General features: G+C 40.9%; 1 protein-coding gene across 1 annotated transcript in view; it reads left to right on the forward strand.

The window, feature by feature from the left end:
- Positions 1 to 17,195, forward strand: part of atxn1a (ataxin 1a) — a 121,533-nt gene that overhangs the window by 19,232 nt on the left and 85,106 nt on the right. The gene's annotated exons all lie outside the window — the stretch shown is intronic.

A 17,195-nucleotide genomic window follows, 5' to 3' on the forward strand; every position in this document is an offset into this window, starting at 1 on the left:
GCCTGCAGAGTTTGCAGACTTTGTTTTCTGTGAAAAGTTCAGAGGTCACAAACTAAATGTCCAGATGATCCCTCGACGGCGGAGATAAAAAAAGTTACAGCATATCAGAGTGATGAAAGAGCTTAATAATGTCTGACTAGGCTATTTCTAAATATCTCACCAAGCAGCATTTTGCAACTGTGCATCAACAGCAAGCCGAGCATCGTGACCACTCATTTGACTTTAATGAGGCCTTTTAATTCCCTGGGATATTTTTTTTAATCCTTTAAATTGATCCTTTAATTTGTGCTCAGCTGACATGCTTTGTAGAAGCTACTTTTGAAATATGCAACACTATGTAGTGAAACCAGTCACAAGTTTGTAGACCTCCACTCAGTACCTGGTGAGGAACGTAATGTCTCATTTTTGGGGTGTTACAGAATGCTGCTATAAAATAATAATGTCCACCATCCAGTTAAGTGCAAAATACCAGGAAGACATTAACTCAGTGGGTCTGTGAATAAAAAGGGAGGGGGCTGATATTTTAAAAATTTGGTCACATCTTGTGGCCAGCACCAATAACTGGTTGGCTCTTGTGCTTTCCTCTCCCCGTGCTGCTTCATCGGGGGAATCACTCAATTATTGAATGCTATATGGCTTGTGGATGTGTAAATGTGAGTGTGTGTAGCTGTGCACACTTATTGGACATAGAGCCTGTTGTATGTGAGTGTGTGTGTGTGTGTATGTGTGTGTGTGTGTGTGTGTGTGTGTGTGTGCGTGTTCGAGGTGGGCTGAAAGGAACTGCAGTAATTTCACAGAGCGAGAACTGTGCGCCTGCCCCACTTTCAGTCTTTTAATCATGTATAGACACTCGGGGCACTCCTGAGTGTGTGTCTGTGTGTGTGTGCGCACGTGTGTGTACTGTATCCGTATAAATTTGTGAGTGTGTGAGAGGGTTTTGGTACAGTATGTGTCAAAAGAGATTGCACTTAGAGCTCCCTGAACCGAGACTTCCCTGTGTGTGTGTGTGTGTGTGTGTGTGTGTGTGTGTGTGTGTGTTTTCTCTCTAATGCACATGTCTTTTCTTGTACACAGAGAGGCAGAATCAGTCACCACTGTCCTTGTTTAAACTTTTGCAACTGGTTTTGTTGGCAGTGATTCACTGGATTGAACTTTGATTGCTTGCTGAGATGAATTTATTTTCTGAGATTTTGATGGAAAGACGGACAAAATACAAGAGCTGATTATGACATCTATATGAATTATGTAAATGTAAAAGGGACAGTTCACCCTCAATACCTCTAGTGCTATTCATCAGTCTAAATTGTTTTGGTGTAGGGTGCAGAGCGTTGGAGATATTGGCTGTAGAGATGTCCGCCTTCTTTCGAATATAATGGAACCAGGTGGCACTCAGCTTGTGGTGCTCAAAGTGCCAAAAAATTACATTTGAAATACTCATCAGCAATGTCTCTTCAAGAAATCATGACCCAGTTACTCAAGATAATCCACAGACCTTGTTATGAGCAGTTTGTATGCAGAAGGAAGAGTGCATCTACTCATGGACAAAAGGCTCATGACAGCGCAAGATTTAAACATTAATGGCGTTTTCCTCAGCTGAGATGTAATGTGAGTTAGCTCAGGTACTCGGCGAGCTAGCAGTAGATGCATGCTTCCTTCTGCGCATTGATGCGGTTGGTGGGTAGCTTGTCAGAAAGAAAATAGTTCCTACATGAAACTGCTCACAACAATCTCTGTGGATTATCTTGAGTAACTGGGTCATGATTTCTGGAAAGAGACATTGATATTGAGTTTTCAAATGTATTTTTTGGCGCTTTGAGCACCACAAGCTGAGTGCCATCTAGTTCCAATATATTCAAGATAAGGCAGACATCTCTACAGCTGATAGCTGACACTCGGCAGCACTACAGGTAAGAAGAAAATTATGTACTGTATTTTTGATTTTGGGGTGAACTGCCCCTTTAAGGATATGTAAAAAAAAAAAAAAAAAATCTCATGTTTTATACTTAAATACAGACTTGGATTGTTCCTAAAATTCAACATTCCTAATTACTCCAAAAGATCTACTTGTCATTTAGAGTTGGAAATGTAATTACATGTCAAATAAAGTTAGCAGGGCCATCAGCAGCTAGCTACAATCTATGTGACGTGTGTTAGTGTGAGTGCACATTTTATTTGTTGGACCCTCTGCCAGTGTAATCTCAGTATGACCTTGTAGCAGTTTGTAGCCCCATGGTGCCCATCCCTGTGACTAACACCCATCTTAACAAGCTGCCACAAGCAACTGCACCATTGTACTTGAAAAGAGCACAATATAATATATAGCCGCTTCAGCACGCCTCCCCTCTAAGTGTGAAGCGGTATGTTGTATTTTGTGATACACAGAGAGAGATAGGAGAAGTGCATAACATATTTTGAATCAGATATTTTTTATTTAAAAGTGAAACCATATCTCAGTGGTTTCCATTGTTGCCTCAAGGTAGCTATCATCTTTAAAAATAGAGCAGTATTTAGTTCCAACACTGTGAAAGTGTTTGAGCCATGGGTTCCCTCACCAGAGCAGCAGACACAGAGTTAAAGGGGACCTGTTGTGCTCTTTTCCATGTTCATACTTGTATTATGGGATCTCTGCTAGAACATCTTAACATGCTTTAATGTATAAAAAACACTTGTATTCGCCTGTATTCAGCCTCTGTTTGAGAGACTTCGTTTCAGCGCCTGTCTCTTTAAGCCCCCCTTCCTGAAAAAAGCGCAGTCTGCTCTGATTGGTCAGCTTTCATATCTTGGCGACTTGCGCAATTTTTTTCCCCCATTCTTTGCCTAGTCCAGCCCTAATTTGCTGTCTTTGGCAAGCACTTGGTATGTCAACATGCCCAGGGTTAATGCTAGTCAATCACAGCACAATGGGCATTGATAAAGCCGGTGACTCTGTAGTGTCATCGCAGCCACGGAAATGACTAATTGAGTATAGCAGCACTTTCTACTGTAAAAAAAATCACCAATAAAAGCTTCCAAACAAAACTGGACATGTTCCAGCACGAGTATGATCAGAAATTGGGGAGAAAGTTAAAGTAGCATTGTGTGTTTAACATACTTTTACTTCATTATTTGAAACTTTGTCCGCGTTTAATATGACATCTGACATTGTCACATTATATATGACAGAAAATAATGAAAATCATTATCCTTCCCTTTAAGGACAAAGGGTAGCACTGCGGTATTAAATAGTAAATGTTCAACAATTGTGTGTGGTTTGGCTCGGGGGGGGGGAGTAGATCTTACTGTTTCTTCTCTCCCGTGACATGTAAACCAAACATTTGTCCATTTGCTTCCTGGTCATGGGAATAAAACAAATAAATAAAACAGAGAAAGCAAAACACTGCTGAAACTTTAACGACCTGATTCAACTGGTACGTTTAGTACTATTTGTTGTCTTTTACTACAATCTGCCCGGGATATTTGCATTTTCTCGTGGCTCTTTTGTGTGTAACTGCAGGTGGAGGATAGGTCACACTAGACGTGTCTGAGCCTGGCCCCTGGAGCCAGGACAGCAGTGCTGTACATCTCCAGCTTGACAAGTATTGACAGTGTATCTCACTATGGAATGCTAACAGCCAGGCAGGGTGTGGCCGCGCTGGGTTTAGCTGCTCTGACCCTGTGACCTTGGTTACATAACCGATTGTCAGTCCTTTGTAGAAGTGAGAGAGAACAGTGTTTCACGATGTGTCATGTGGCTGACATGACACGTCAATGACGTCAACAGTTGCAGCCACCACCTGTACTGACCGAAAATGTTTTTGGATTCAGATTTCTGCAGGAGTAAATCTTTTTATGTTTTTTTTTTTTCCCCTGGGCTTGTTTTTTGATGATTTTGCAGATTCAAATGAGCATGTTGCATTAATACTCTGTCAAAGGCCACCAAGGGCATAGTACTCACACACACACACACACACGCATGCATGCAGACATGTATATACACACACAGCACTGGTAGTCAAGGTTAAGCAAAGATAAGCAGACTTTATTTGGGTTAAGGGCAGTGCAGCATGTTGGAAGTGAGCCATGACCTGACACACACACACACACACACACACACACACACATAGTACACACACCTGTCAGTGTTGGCGTCTGCTCAGTCCTCTTCCTTGTAGTCTCCCTGTTCCTTTGTCCTCTCTGTCTTGGTCATCAGACCTTGTAGCAGGATCTCGAGGGACAGCTGGTGGGGCAGTGTGAGCACCTGCACTTTGTGTGTGTGTGTCTCTGTGTGTGCATTTTTATCTGTGTACATCAGTGGGGTTGGGAGGGGGTACCGGCAGTGTTCTGGCCATGTGTCTGTGTATCCATGTGTGTATGTGTTTAGTGTGTGTTAAGTGTGTGCATGTGAGCACCTGCACTGCCAGCAGGAACCTGCCACAGCCATGGTGCTTGATGACGTGTACTGGTGACTTCCTAAGGTCGTGCTGTGAACCCCATAATAACTATTATCTTCTTAAAGTCAACTCACTTCAGTGTCCAGAGAGAAACATGATAGATGCAAATATGAGCACAAAAGCTGGGCTGGCAAATTATAGCGTGATTCAAGTCCAGTTCTTTATTGATTCCTGATTAATTTTCTGTGTGGGGAAAAAAAGTTTATTTGTTTGTGTTTTTCTTAGAATGAGCCGTTTATATTTACATAGGGAGTGGGCCCTTGTCCACGGAGTCCGCCATGTTGCACTGCCATGTTTCTACAGTAGCCCAGAATGGACAAACCAAACACTTGCTCCAGATAGGGCCATTCGTGTTTTCACCTCGGCCACTCTAGTTAGCAGACCCTTTGCGACAAGCAATACTGGAAAAAAAAACAGTGATTTTTAAATATGAACTGCTTTATTCATTATCGGTTTAAATCACCTGGTGTGTTTGTTTTGTAGAAGAAGAGACCTCTGTGGTTAATTCTCCTGAACATATGCATCAAAAAAAAGGAAGTGCACATTGAATTATCAGAGAAAAAAGGTGAGCACAGATTAGCAGGTGCTGGGCTAGCTGCCCGTCTGTGATGAGCTGAACAGCGTTGGAGAAGCACCAATTTATCATGCGAAACTGCATTATTCAGTGTTTCTACCAGTTTTAATCACCTGGTCTGTTTGTTTTCGAGAGGAAGTGACCTCTGCGGATAATGTGGCTCCTGATAAATCCTCATGAACAAAGAACACTGAAGGAGGTCTTACCGGGAGATGTTTCAGCTGGCTGCAATCTGTTGTCTTCACCAGTAGATGTCGCTAAATCCCCCTAAATCTTGCACACTGTTCTACCAAGCCCATGTTGTGTAGAAAGATGTTTTGGCATATTGGATACTGTTTCTTCCTCTTCACCATTACTCCTTGTTGTTGCAAGTTTCCTGCAACGTAGGCATGAGCGTGACAATCATTGTTTTGCAATGCACAGAAAAACATGCCAGCATTGATAACAGCACTTGATAAGCTCAGAGGCGTACGATTCCAGTGAATTGGACAATTTGGAACCGGTTCTCAACTAGAAGCGCTTCTCTATTCCCATGCCTACTTACTTCAAATACTTAATTTCCTTTAAGATGAACTCTTCTTCCACCATTTAAAAACTTGGTCAGCATAAGAAATAATGCAAAGGAGAGGCCCAGCAATTGTTACAACAAGAAGAGATGGATTTTCCTTTTCAGCAGCTTTGTGTATGACCCACTATCACTTCTCAGTTATGCTAACATGCAAATTAAGTATTTTGGTGTTGTTTTTTGCACCAGTGTCCTGTAGTGCATGACGTTTTCATTTTCTGTATGGGTTTGAGTCTGGAACATTACAGAACTTGAAATAGCGCTATCTGATCTTCCCTATTTTTCTATTATGTGCTGTCTAACAAATTAGATTTGCCTTCAAACAAAGAAGCTTTTTTTTTTAGTTTTGTGCTTCATTGGTTATTTCCGAGATCACCCCATCTCCTCTCTGATCCAAAAATATATGTCCATGGTTTTACTTTTACTTTGGTTTCACTTTGTTTTTTTTCACTGGTTTCACTTTTCAGGAAGATGCCACATCAAAGTTTGCCACCACAACTGCAGAGTTTGTCCTTAACCAATGAACTTTAGGACTTATATAAGCAATCAAGCCGTCAAAATGAAACGGCTCTCTCACCATGGTTAAAAGCATGACGGACAAGAAAAAGAGCACAGGTTGACTCGTCATTCAGAGCTCTCCGACAGGAACAAAATTGTGGGGGCGAGTGAGATTAAAAGTTTGTGTCAAGGCATTAAATGAGGTCTCCTGACACCTGCTCCTACAGCAGCAGCAGCTTGTATCCCCTCGCTTTAATATGGTGTTAGAACATCCGTAATCCGGCCATTATACCTGCCGTCTGCTTCACTGTCAGATTACTGCTAGAGAGCAGGCCTGGCGCATAAGAACTGTTTACTCTCCTAGTATACTTTATATTTAAAACATTTCAGTGCCTCTTTTTAGTAAGATGGTTGGTTAATATTATTTTGTGTCTTCTTTGTGAGGAAAGTTTGATGCGTATGATGTTTTGAACTGGAAAGCATGTGTGATGAAGTGAAGAGATGATTTACTCTGAGATGACACTGAGAGCTTTTCATATCATTGTGTTACCGTTTGTGTGTGTGTGCGCGTGTGTGCTGCATGTATAGTATGTGAGTGAAAGAAAAAGACTTGAGAAATGATCAAAAGCAGTAATTACTATGCATGCGTGGGCAGCATGTATGTCTTTTGAATGTTTAGAAAAATGTAAGTCAAATAACGCAGTTTGTGCGCATGTGTGAACCACTTTGAAGACCTGATTCTGTAAGTGTGTGTGTGTGTGTGTCTGTGTGTGTGCTCCCTGCAGGCCCCCCTCCCAGCATATTCCCTGTATACCGGTGTTGGGATCTTAGGGGGGCGATCAAAGCCGGGCTCCCTGCGACTTCTGCATCTCCAGGCCCTCTGTGCTAACGCGGCTCGACTGAGGAATGCTGAGTAATTCCCTCAGGTGGCAGCTTGTGCTCTGATGTTCAGCGTTTGGTGCACTCTGTCAGTCTCGCTTACACATGTTTGCTCTTCACTCACGTGTGTACAGAGGTTAATACAGTACATACATGAAGACAAGTAATGGAGGAATTCCTCTCTCTGTTGCTCACTCCGTTTTTTTATCTCTCACTAATTTTTTATCTCTTTCACACACTTTTCTTTCATGCAGCACACCGTTCTGCTCTCTGTATTTTATTCCCCCTCGCTCACATCTCTGTCACGTGTCATGGTCGGTGTTGTTATGTTGTGATGTGTCACCCTGGTGAATACTTGTATAAGAAAGGGGAGATGAGGAGAGGAAATAAGGAGAGTAGATATAAAAGGAGAAAGATGAAAGGAGAGAAGATGTGAGATCTTAGGAGAGAAAAGAGGACAAAGGGAAAGGTGACGACGAGATGAGCCAGAGTATATGTGCCATTTGCTAATAGCTAGCTAGTTGGGACCAGGCTAACTCCAGAGACAGAAGTGTTAATTTTGATGCTTGAAATATTTTGAGTTTCCTACAATGTTACATTTCCAGTTTCTCTTTCTGCATTTCTTCTTGAATGTACTGAAGTGAGCAATGCTACTCCCTAAAAACATCTGGTTTCACCTGGGGGCGTTGGCTTACATCCTGCATCACTCAATGTTGTGTGCCTGGTGCATTTGTATTTGTATTAGTTTTAAGTGAGGGACGATGCAATTTAACACAGTTCCAAAACAGGGACGCTCATTCTCATCAGCTCGCATTGGGTCATCAAGCTAGCAACATTGTAACGTAAAAAGTTGTTTATAATATAATCTTTACCTTAATCCCAAGACTTAACCTAGAGGAGACCTCATGCCTAACTAACTTTAAACAGAGATGACTTTTAAAGATATTTTTGGTGATCACTGATTAACAAAGATACACTTAGGGCACATTCACACCAGGGTAGTCCGGGGGACTCGGTTCAATTGGGCGGGGAATGCCGAAAAATTTCACACCTTCATTTGGTTCGGTTCACTTTCACACTGCACTTTTTAAAGCGGACCAAACCACCTTGACAACGTCACGCAGTTACAACAGCTGCTTGTTTGGGGGCGGTATTGCCCGAAATGACCACTGAACAGGAAGATAAAAATCAAGAGGAAGAAGAAAACCTGGCTCATCGATTGGCTGGGACCGAAAACGGAAATCCATCCCCTTCAGACAGCTTGGTCACCATAAAAACACCAAACACCAAAATGCAATGCGCTCTACGTCACTTCCTCTCTTTGGTTCACTTCCTCTCTTTGGTTCGCTGGATAGTCTGTTTGCATTTCCAACTGTAAACAAACCGCACCAGGGTCCACTTGCAAGTGAACCGAGACCCCCAGTTTTCAAGTGGACCAGGGTTTGCTCGTTTGGTCCGCACCAGAGTTCGAATGAGCGTTAACACCACTTCAGACGAACCGAACTATCCGTGGAAGCGGACCAGGGTTAGTTTAAAGCGGACCAAATAGCGCCAGTGTGAATGCGTCCTTAGATTGTTGTGCCTTGTACTGCTGCATGGCTGCAACTGTGACTAACATTAGACTTCCCTGCAGATTTTCAAATGACTTTTACCTAACTGCTGATCAATTTTCAAGTTGACCATCATAACATTATACTGTAAAATTTGTACAACTAAATAGTGCTTAAATAAAAAATATATTCACCTTTGAGATGGACCAAGTTATGTCCTACAACAGAAATCCACTCATATGTGTCAATAACAAAAACCTTGTGTTTTAAGGGAGTCTCGTACTGTAGCAAACGATGGAGAGTGAGCTGTACCCAACATGGCATTCTGCGGTGTGACAGTTAACAGGGGTCCCCTCTCAACACACTACACAATGCGTACATAACACACCACTAGAAAATATGTCCTGTGGACCTCAAAAAGGACGTACACACAGACATTCAGCCAGAGACTCCTTCTATTTAAATCACATTACGAACAACCTTGATAGTTTATCAACTTGACTTTGTAAATTTGCGTGTAAAGTAATGTGACCACATCGGAGCATTATCCAGCTGTTGTTCTCTCACAGCAGGTTTAATGACATCAGGAGATGCTCAATTAAAGTCCCCACCTGCGGAGGCCTAATATAGCGGAGTCTAAGAGTGAGCCAGCCTAAACCTCTGTCAGATGATGATGTCTCAATACTGTGTGCAGGAGTGATTTACGTCATCATTTATCTCTGCACATCAGTCTGCCTTATCCAAGTTGTGTACAGAGTGCCACAGTGTCATTGTCTGTTTTAGCTGCTCTACTATCTGTGCTATCTAGGTTGCCAGGCATGCTTTTGCATCGTGAGCATGCTGTAAGAATCGTAGTGGAGACGTGTCTGTGTTTATCAGCAGGGCAAAGCGTGAACATCAGGTACACAGAAGCACATTTGGGCAGCTTTAAAGAGAGCTGAACTTTGACCTCCAGTGATAGTGCTGAGGGTTAGTGAGTGAGTTGCATAACCGAAGAGGTAGTACGTGTTTCTCTCCGAGTCTCATTGTACGTGTACGGGTCGTCTTTTCACACTGTCCCTCTCACTGCTTTTCTCATTTTTATTTATTGAGCTTTAGTTCACAAACAGCATTGCTAAAGCAGTCAAATGTAATTCATTTAGATAATAATGAGGCCTTGTTTATGTCTGAACATGTGTCTGCAACAAAACCCAAAGAAAAATCCAAACAAACAACAGATGAAATAATTGAAACAGAATAAATATGCAGATGTTGACAATGATTGCAGCTGCACGTACTGTTTATAGTTCAGCAAAAACATCAACACTTCCTGCACCAGTGGCTCTGCTTTGATTTATTACATTACAATAATACTTTAACTTTATTATAACAGTACTTTTTTAACTATATTGTAACAGTAGTTTACATAACTTTATTATAACAGTACTTTATTTTACTTTATTGTTCCAGTAGTTTATTTAACTTAATTATAACAGTATTTTTTTAATTTAATTGGAACTGTATTTTATTTTACTTTATTCTCCCAGTACTTTATTTAACCTAATTATAATGATATTTTATTTAACTTTATTGTAGTAAAAGTATATTTTACTTTATCATAACAGTATTTTTTAATTAATTTAGTAATTGCAACAGTACTTTATCTAACTTTGTTGTACTGGTACTTTATTTGAATTTATTATAACTTATTTTATTTAACTTAATCATAACAGTACTTTAACTTTATTATATAACAGTAGCTTCTTCAAGTTTATTTTAGTATTTTAATATTTAGTAGTTTAGAAGTGATTTCAAAATATCTAGATATATATTGTGTGAAACCTAAAAATGTTGTGATATTTTATTTTGTCCGGCCCTATGCCATAATATTCAGTTATATTTTGTAATGTTAATGTAATTTAGTTATTCATTATTAGCTGTCATTTTTGTAATTTAAAATGTTCCTGTGTATACTTGGTGAGTCTCCTGCAGATCTGAATCAGTGTTGTGTACAAACTGTGTAGTTATCTGAAAGAGGTCCTTAAGGTGCTCATGCATGACTTTTGTAGGTCTCCAATGTAGATGTAAAAGTAAGCTGGTTCAGACAGGGTTGTGTTCAACTAACCAGCCTATTGTTGGCCAGTTTGTTGGTCTTTTTGTGTGCAGCCAGTGAACCCGGAGCCTGCAGTGCAATCCAAGAACTTTGCAACGCTGCACTTTCCTCAGTCCTTGGAAGCCAACACTTATGACGCATGCTAAACCAGAAAAACAGCTTGTTTGTTGCAGTGTATCTTTTGCAGAATGGCCAAGTAAGAGACAGTTCCAGTGGAATTCCCTTCTGAGGACAGTTGCCTTCTGGTGCATTTGGTCCATTCCTTTTATTTGAGGGTGTTGGTTTATTTCTCATCTACATACAAAGATACAAATAGAGAACAAAGGCAGCATAAGGAAGGACATGCTTATGGAGCCAAACAAGCCCACAGGGGAGCGTGGAGTGCCCTCTGAGCCTCCTGAGAAAGATTTTAATTAATAATCGCATAAATAGAAGCAAAAAAAACTAATAACGTGTGAAAACAGAAGCTGATGTGACGTTAAATGTGACAGAGATGTACAGGTAGAACTTTCATATTAAAGACAGTCATGAAAAACACCATAAAATGAGCTCTAAATACCTAGAGAGTCAAGTTTCTTATGTCCCTCTCTGTCTAGTAGCGGTGTGGATGTTGTCGATGGTAACAGAAGCATTAGCCAGACAAGCTAGGTCAGGGTGTAATCCTGCAAGAGATACTGCTCTGCTCCCCATTACACACACACTCACACACTCACGCACGCACGCACGCACGCACACACGCACAACCCACCTATGGCTCTGTTGACAGCTGTGCTTGCTGTGTCTCTGAGTGTGCGTGTGTAATGTGTGTGCGTGCATGTGTGTCCAACCCTGTGTGCAACAGAGGGACAGCAGGCAGGGGACCAATAGGAAGGCAGACTGAAAGGGGCAGGGCATGGTTTCATAGGTGCACATGGAGATGTACACACATACACGCGCGCACACACACACACACACACACACACACACACACACACAGGCTGCCAGTATTATTGAGTGTGTTTTGCGACAGACAGGGAACTGAATCCTAGGCTGCTGAGTAGGAGGAAAAACTTGCAGTTGTGTGCGTGTATTTACAAGCCTGTGTGTGTGTGTGTGTGTGTGTGTGTGTGTGTGTGTGTGTGTGTGTGTGTTGTATGCGGACCACTCGTTTCCATGAAACAGATAGACAAGGTGAATCCAGGTGAAAGCTCTGCCCCCATATTGATTACAGCAATGAAATCCAAAGATCGATCTGAAGAATTTATGGGAGGAGGCGGTTTATTAGAAGATTTTGAAGTCATAATGAAATGAAAAAAATCAATTTTGCCAGTTTTAATCTTGTGTCCTTGTGTTAATTGATAATTTATCTCTTGTTGTTTGCCAAATATCTGTCAAATATCTGTATGAGAGTATTTATACATCAAAATCTTCATCAATCTTTCAAATCTTTGGTGACTCATCCTGCGCTCACAAAAGTTCATCCAATCAAATGAGACTTTGGGCGACTAGCAATCCACACCTGTCATATAAATCGCACTTCACTGTTTGTGGGTTGTAGTAGCTAACAGAGCAATATGGAGAAATCTGTGTTTGGAAATCAGTAGGCAAAACCTTTTCATTTCAATGTGGCAGAGGTTTAATTCATTTATCTTCCCCTCATCATCCTGATCTAATGGCAAGGGAAGTGTGTGTGGAGCCGTCAGTCTGCCTAGCAGCACACTCTGCTATAGCTCAGTATCACACTAAACTAGCGTTCCAGTCAAATGCAAAGGATTTGATTTAAATTCCTCTTGTAACTGTACATTGATCAATTATCCCATTTCACTGGGAAATCCAGTCTGGTGGCTCAGCTCTGAGCGCCTCCACATCAGCTGCCAGCGATGCTCCTTCAGTGATCGAAGAACATATCATGCTGTTACATAAGTTCAGCCCCGCTTTTGTTTACACACAAAGTTCACAACCTGCATTCTCATGATCCATGCTGCGGACGACGGTTTCACAGTGCTGTTAGATAAGAGCCAGGTATGTTTACTATGCTAATTAAGTTGTCTATCTACACTAATAGTACAGACAGTTCCCACAGTTAAAGGATTTTAAGCTGTAGTGTAAATAGAACCGTAAGACCTCTTTGGTAGCAATCAATAGAAAAAGGACAGAAAGCTGGCATTCAGTGTCACTGTAATCTTGTTTACTTATTCTTCTATTTTATGCTTTAGACAGTTCTTGTTTTAAACGAAAATGTTGACCATTTTAGAAGTTGAGCTTTATTTATTGTGAATATTTTAATTCCAATCTTAATCTGCAATTGTCTTTACAACATTTACAACATAAACAAATGAAAACTAACAAAAAAAAGTGGTTGTTTTAGGATATTAAACTTAAAGGTATACTTTGATTGTTGTTTTATTTTGTTTACAGGCTTGGCAGGGAAAATGACAGTAAAAGCCAACCCTAGATTCACTCTCGTCGGCCTACGCCTTGCCATTTTTGCCTTTATTCGGCACTGTGTCTCTTGAGCCCCGATTCCACTGAGCAGTTCAGTTCAGTTCGGTTTGGTATGCATTTTTTCTGTTTCCACTGTGAAAAGTTGTGAATGGTACCAATGGAGCTGTTCCGTACCATTAGCATTTTTGGTCCCCCCTCTGTTGGGGTACCTAGCTCACAGATCTGGTACTAAAAGGTGGAGCTGTGAACACTGCAGTGTGTTGATTGGTCAGTAGCTGACAGTCACTCTGCTCAGGGCTGAGTTGTGGCTGGTTTTGTGGGTCATGTAACCACTGTTCATACCGTGGACGGTTTACATATATTAGTAAACCATAACTATAAAATGAAAAGATGTTTTGCTGCCTCTCGCAGCAGCTGGAGTCTGAGAAAAATATAACTTAATTCACTGATTGTTATTGCCATGTTAATGCCATTTTTATTGTTTATCTGGTGCTGACGCTGTTGTGTTAAATGTCACGCCCATCACACCTCTTTTACTTTTGTGATGCCAGCATGCTGTCTTAATCTCATGCGGTAGCTGCATGATGCCGCTGTTTGGTTCTGTGTAAAAATGCAAAGCTGGCATAAAGAAGAATCTTTGTAGCACAATCTCTGTGTACAAAGAGCTAAGGACTGAGAGGGGTTACTTCTCCATGATTTTATACTTTTTTTTTTTTTAGTAAAATCCTGCATAGTACATCCTTTAATGCTGAGCATTTTTGAGGTGATGAGTGTCATTTTAATTCACATTCAGGTAATGCATATAGAAACAGATAGCGTGACTGTCACAAGTCAGGGAGTATGAAGCAGAGGATCTGCTGACCTTGTGTTTATCAACCAGGCTGTGACAGACGACAGTGTGCTCTCTCAAAGACACACAGCTTGTTGTACATAGATTATTCAGTAACACGTCAAACAGTTAGTATTTAATCTTTGCTCAAACTACATCATCGGTGTTTTCATCATGGACTCTGTGTGTTCATATCTTTGCTTGTACAAGTGTTTCTATTGTTGTGGGTAAGTGTGTGTGTGTGCGTGACTCTGAATACTGTATGTATTCACTTATATGTACATGGTGTTCTACAGGTTTCACATGCCTGCATACCCGTGTGTTTACTGAGTTTGTCTCAACTTAGTACAAACAAGGAAAAAGTGTGCTTTAGTATCAGTGTCTGTCCCCAGGGCCTTGTTGTCACATGATCAACTGACCTGATTTTGCGTTGCCAAGGCAATGCCTTGTTTCAGGGTTCAACTTAATGCTCAGCTCCGCCCTGTGACCTTGGGACATGTCTTTGTCGCTATGGTAACAGCCTCCAGGGTTACTGTAAATGAGAGGAGTGCGTTGGATGGGTGCACCAAGCATTTTTCTCTGTGCTTGTGCATCAAATTAGGCACTTTACTACATTTATTTAAACAGGGGAGATAAACCGGCCTTTTGACGAGAACACCCTGCAACACAGTCATAAAGTTAGATTCACACCTGGATGATACCTGATACAGTAGTCTTCTGCTCGGTTGCTCTGGAATGTCACTTGAGTAGTTTGGTATTTAGTGATGGTTGTAAACAATAGTTTGGGCAGTGCTTGAACTGTAAGTGTTTGATCCATTGGACTTAAAATGGCATTTTTTCCTTAAATGATGTTTACACAGATTAGAAAAGGAGAAGTGTGATGCTCTTAGTGTTGTTAGAGACATTACAGGACGTAAATACACTGACTATGCTATGTACAAAAATACCCTTATTTGCCCTTATTCCGAAAAAGACAGTATCCCTACTAAGCTGTTTACATGGCTAATGATAATTAATAGTCCACTAATATTCCCATTTACATGCAGCTGTGCATGCTCCAATTAACATGCCCTAACCAAACAGCATTGTTCAAGGCTGAAAAATGAAGCTAATGTGGAAGTGCCAAAAACTGCAGTTCATCAAATGGCCACTTGAGGCTGGCTCCAAAACAGAGTAAATCCCCAAAGACCCCAATGTTAAAATGCTCAATTTAACAGCAGATATAAACATGTTGACAGCCTGGTGGAAAAAAACGTTTTGGTCTCTAACTAATTTCAACTTTCATAACTCACCCATTTACAGTTTATGAAGGTCCAAAATTACGCATATTTAAGGGCGGGGCCGCTTGATTGACAGGCTGTTTGTGACGTGTTACCACAGTCTTTGAGTCAGATCCACCCCTCACTTCTCCACAGCACCAGCCTCTTGTCCAAATATGATCACCTCTGGCTCCAAAAAACCAAGATGGCGACTGCCAGAATGCCGAACTCAAGGCTTCAAAACAGCAGTCAAAAAACCAATGGGTGATGTCATGGTAGCTACGTCCATTATTCTATTATTCTAGTCCATGGCCCTAACTGTTGTGTCATTTTGCTTCTTAGCATCATGATAGGATATTTCCAAAGTTTTCCACCGGTGGCAGACTTGATCGACTGCGTGAACACAGCTTCCCTCTTTCCTTCCTTCAACCACTTTCTTGAAAAGGTTGGCAGTCCGATATTTGCTCATATCAAAAAACCTATACATGTTTGAAGAGTGCTCCTAAAACCTTAAGAATACCAGCATATCCCACATGACTTAATTGGAAAATGCTACATTTGGAAAAAGGCCTAATTTGAAAAAATCCAAACAGAATATGCTGTTTACATGACAAATTCCAAATATTGCCATAATCAGAATAATAGTGGAGTATTACTGGGCATGTGAACTTACTCAGTGGTGTGTTTGTTATTGTGTTAAATCAGTTTCTATGATAAAGCTTTATGAAACTGCCTTAAATCAGTATATTTAATCCCTCATGTTGTGACTGTTCATCAGTGCTGTAAAGGAGATAACACCAACCATTTGAAGCTAAAAATTAAATTACATTTTAACAACTCTGTCAGGCTATGACCTCAACAATGAGAAAACCAACAAACAAACTAAATTTTGTTTCCAGAGAAATACTAGTTTTATTTACCCGCTTTCCATTTCATCATAATAGCTCTCAGTTCACCGGAGGCATTTGGTCAAAGTGAAACACTGTAAGAGACCTAACTGCCTCCAAATAACTATGTTTATATTTTTAAAAAAAGGAGGACATGCCTCTAACCAGTGTCTCATGCGGGTAAACAAAGCGTGGTTGCCATGCCGATGGGGCGTCAGTGTATAAATAGCATGGGTGTTTGTTCTGAATACTCCTGAGAGAGACAGAGAGAATAGCACAGTAGGGAGACAGTGATAGCCACTGTACAAAATCACAGATGCACGTGGCCGTCTTACAGGCTTGCACACAAATTAAGATCACATCAAGGAACAGCTACTGCACGCATGGGCGTTATTTTTTGAACATCGGGCGCTGTCTGTCTTGTTTAAGACACTTGGTCTGCGGTGTCATACGAGATGATATGTGCAGGATAGCGTGCACTGGGGCCCATCGTAACTACCTTAGGCCACTGCAGAGATGGACCCCTGTAATTCTCTATCTGGTTTAACAGAATAACACTTTGAAGAAAAAAATCTATTCACTCTTTTTTTTTTGTTACTGTTATTTTCCTTGAAATAATGTTTGTTTTCCCCTGTTTGACTGATAATCGAAAATGTTGGATGAGCTTTGTTGTTTTCTTGGGAACACCTGAGAAATATTTACACACATCTATCATCATCACTAAATGTGTTGGTGTGTTGTTGTAGTCGCAAAATACAGCACACAACACTACATTTATGTTTTTAATGTTAGGATATTTTATGTTTTTTTTCTTTTCATCAAAGTCAGTACTGAAAGATTAACTAAACTGTCATGCTGACTTTGGACAGCTAACTAGAAAGATCGAGGAATTCTGGATGCATGCGCTCACAGGGCCAATTTTCAACCAGCTTTGTATCATAACAGTGTGAGAAGCTTGTGTAAATGAACTATGGTAAACTTCCCTTCATCTTACCAGTGCCCAGATCTCCCTGCTCATCTCTTAGCTGAGATGCGCCACATGACAGGCATTTTGGCTGGCTCTGGGGCTGTTGCTGAAATTACAGATTGCACGTCTGCGAGATGCACACAAAGAGTATAGGAGCAGATCTAGAGGAAGAGCTGCCTCTCTCTTTCTCTCTGTATCTGTCTCCGTCTCTGTCTCTGCATCTCTCGTAAACTCACATCAA

Source organism: Epinephelus lanceolatus, chromosome 16 (assembly GCF_041903045.1).
Source record: "Epinephelus lanceolatus isolate andai-2023 chromosome 16, ASM4190304v1, whole genome shotgun sequence".
Lineage (NCBI taxonomy): Eukaryota > Metazoa > Chordata > Actinopteri > Perciformes > Serranidae > Epinephelus > Epinephelus lanceolatus.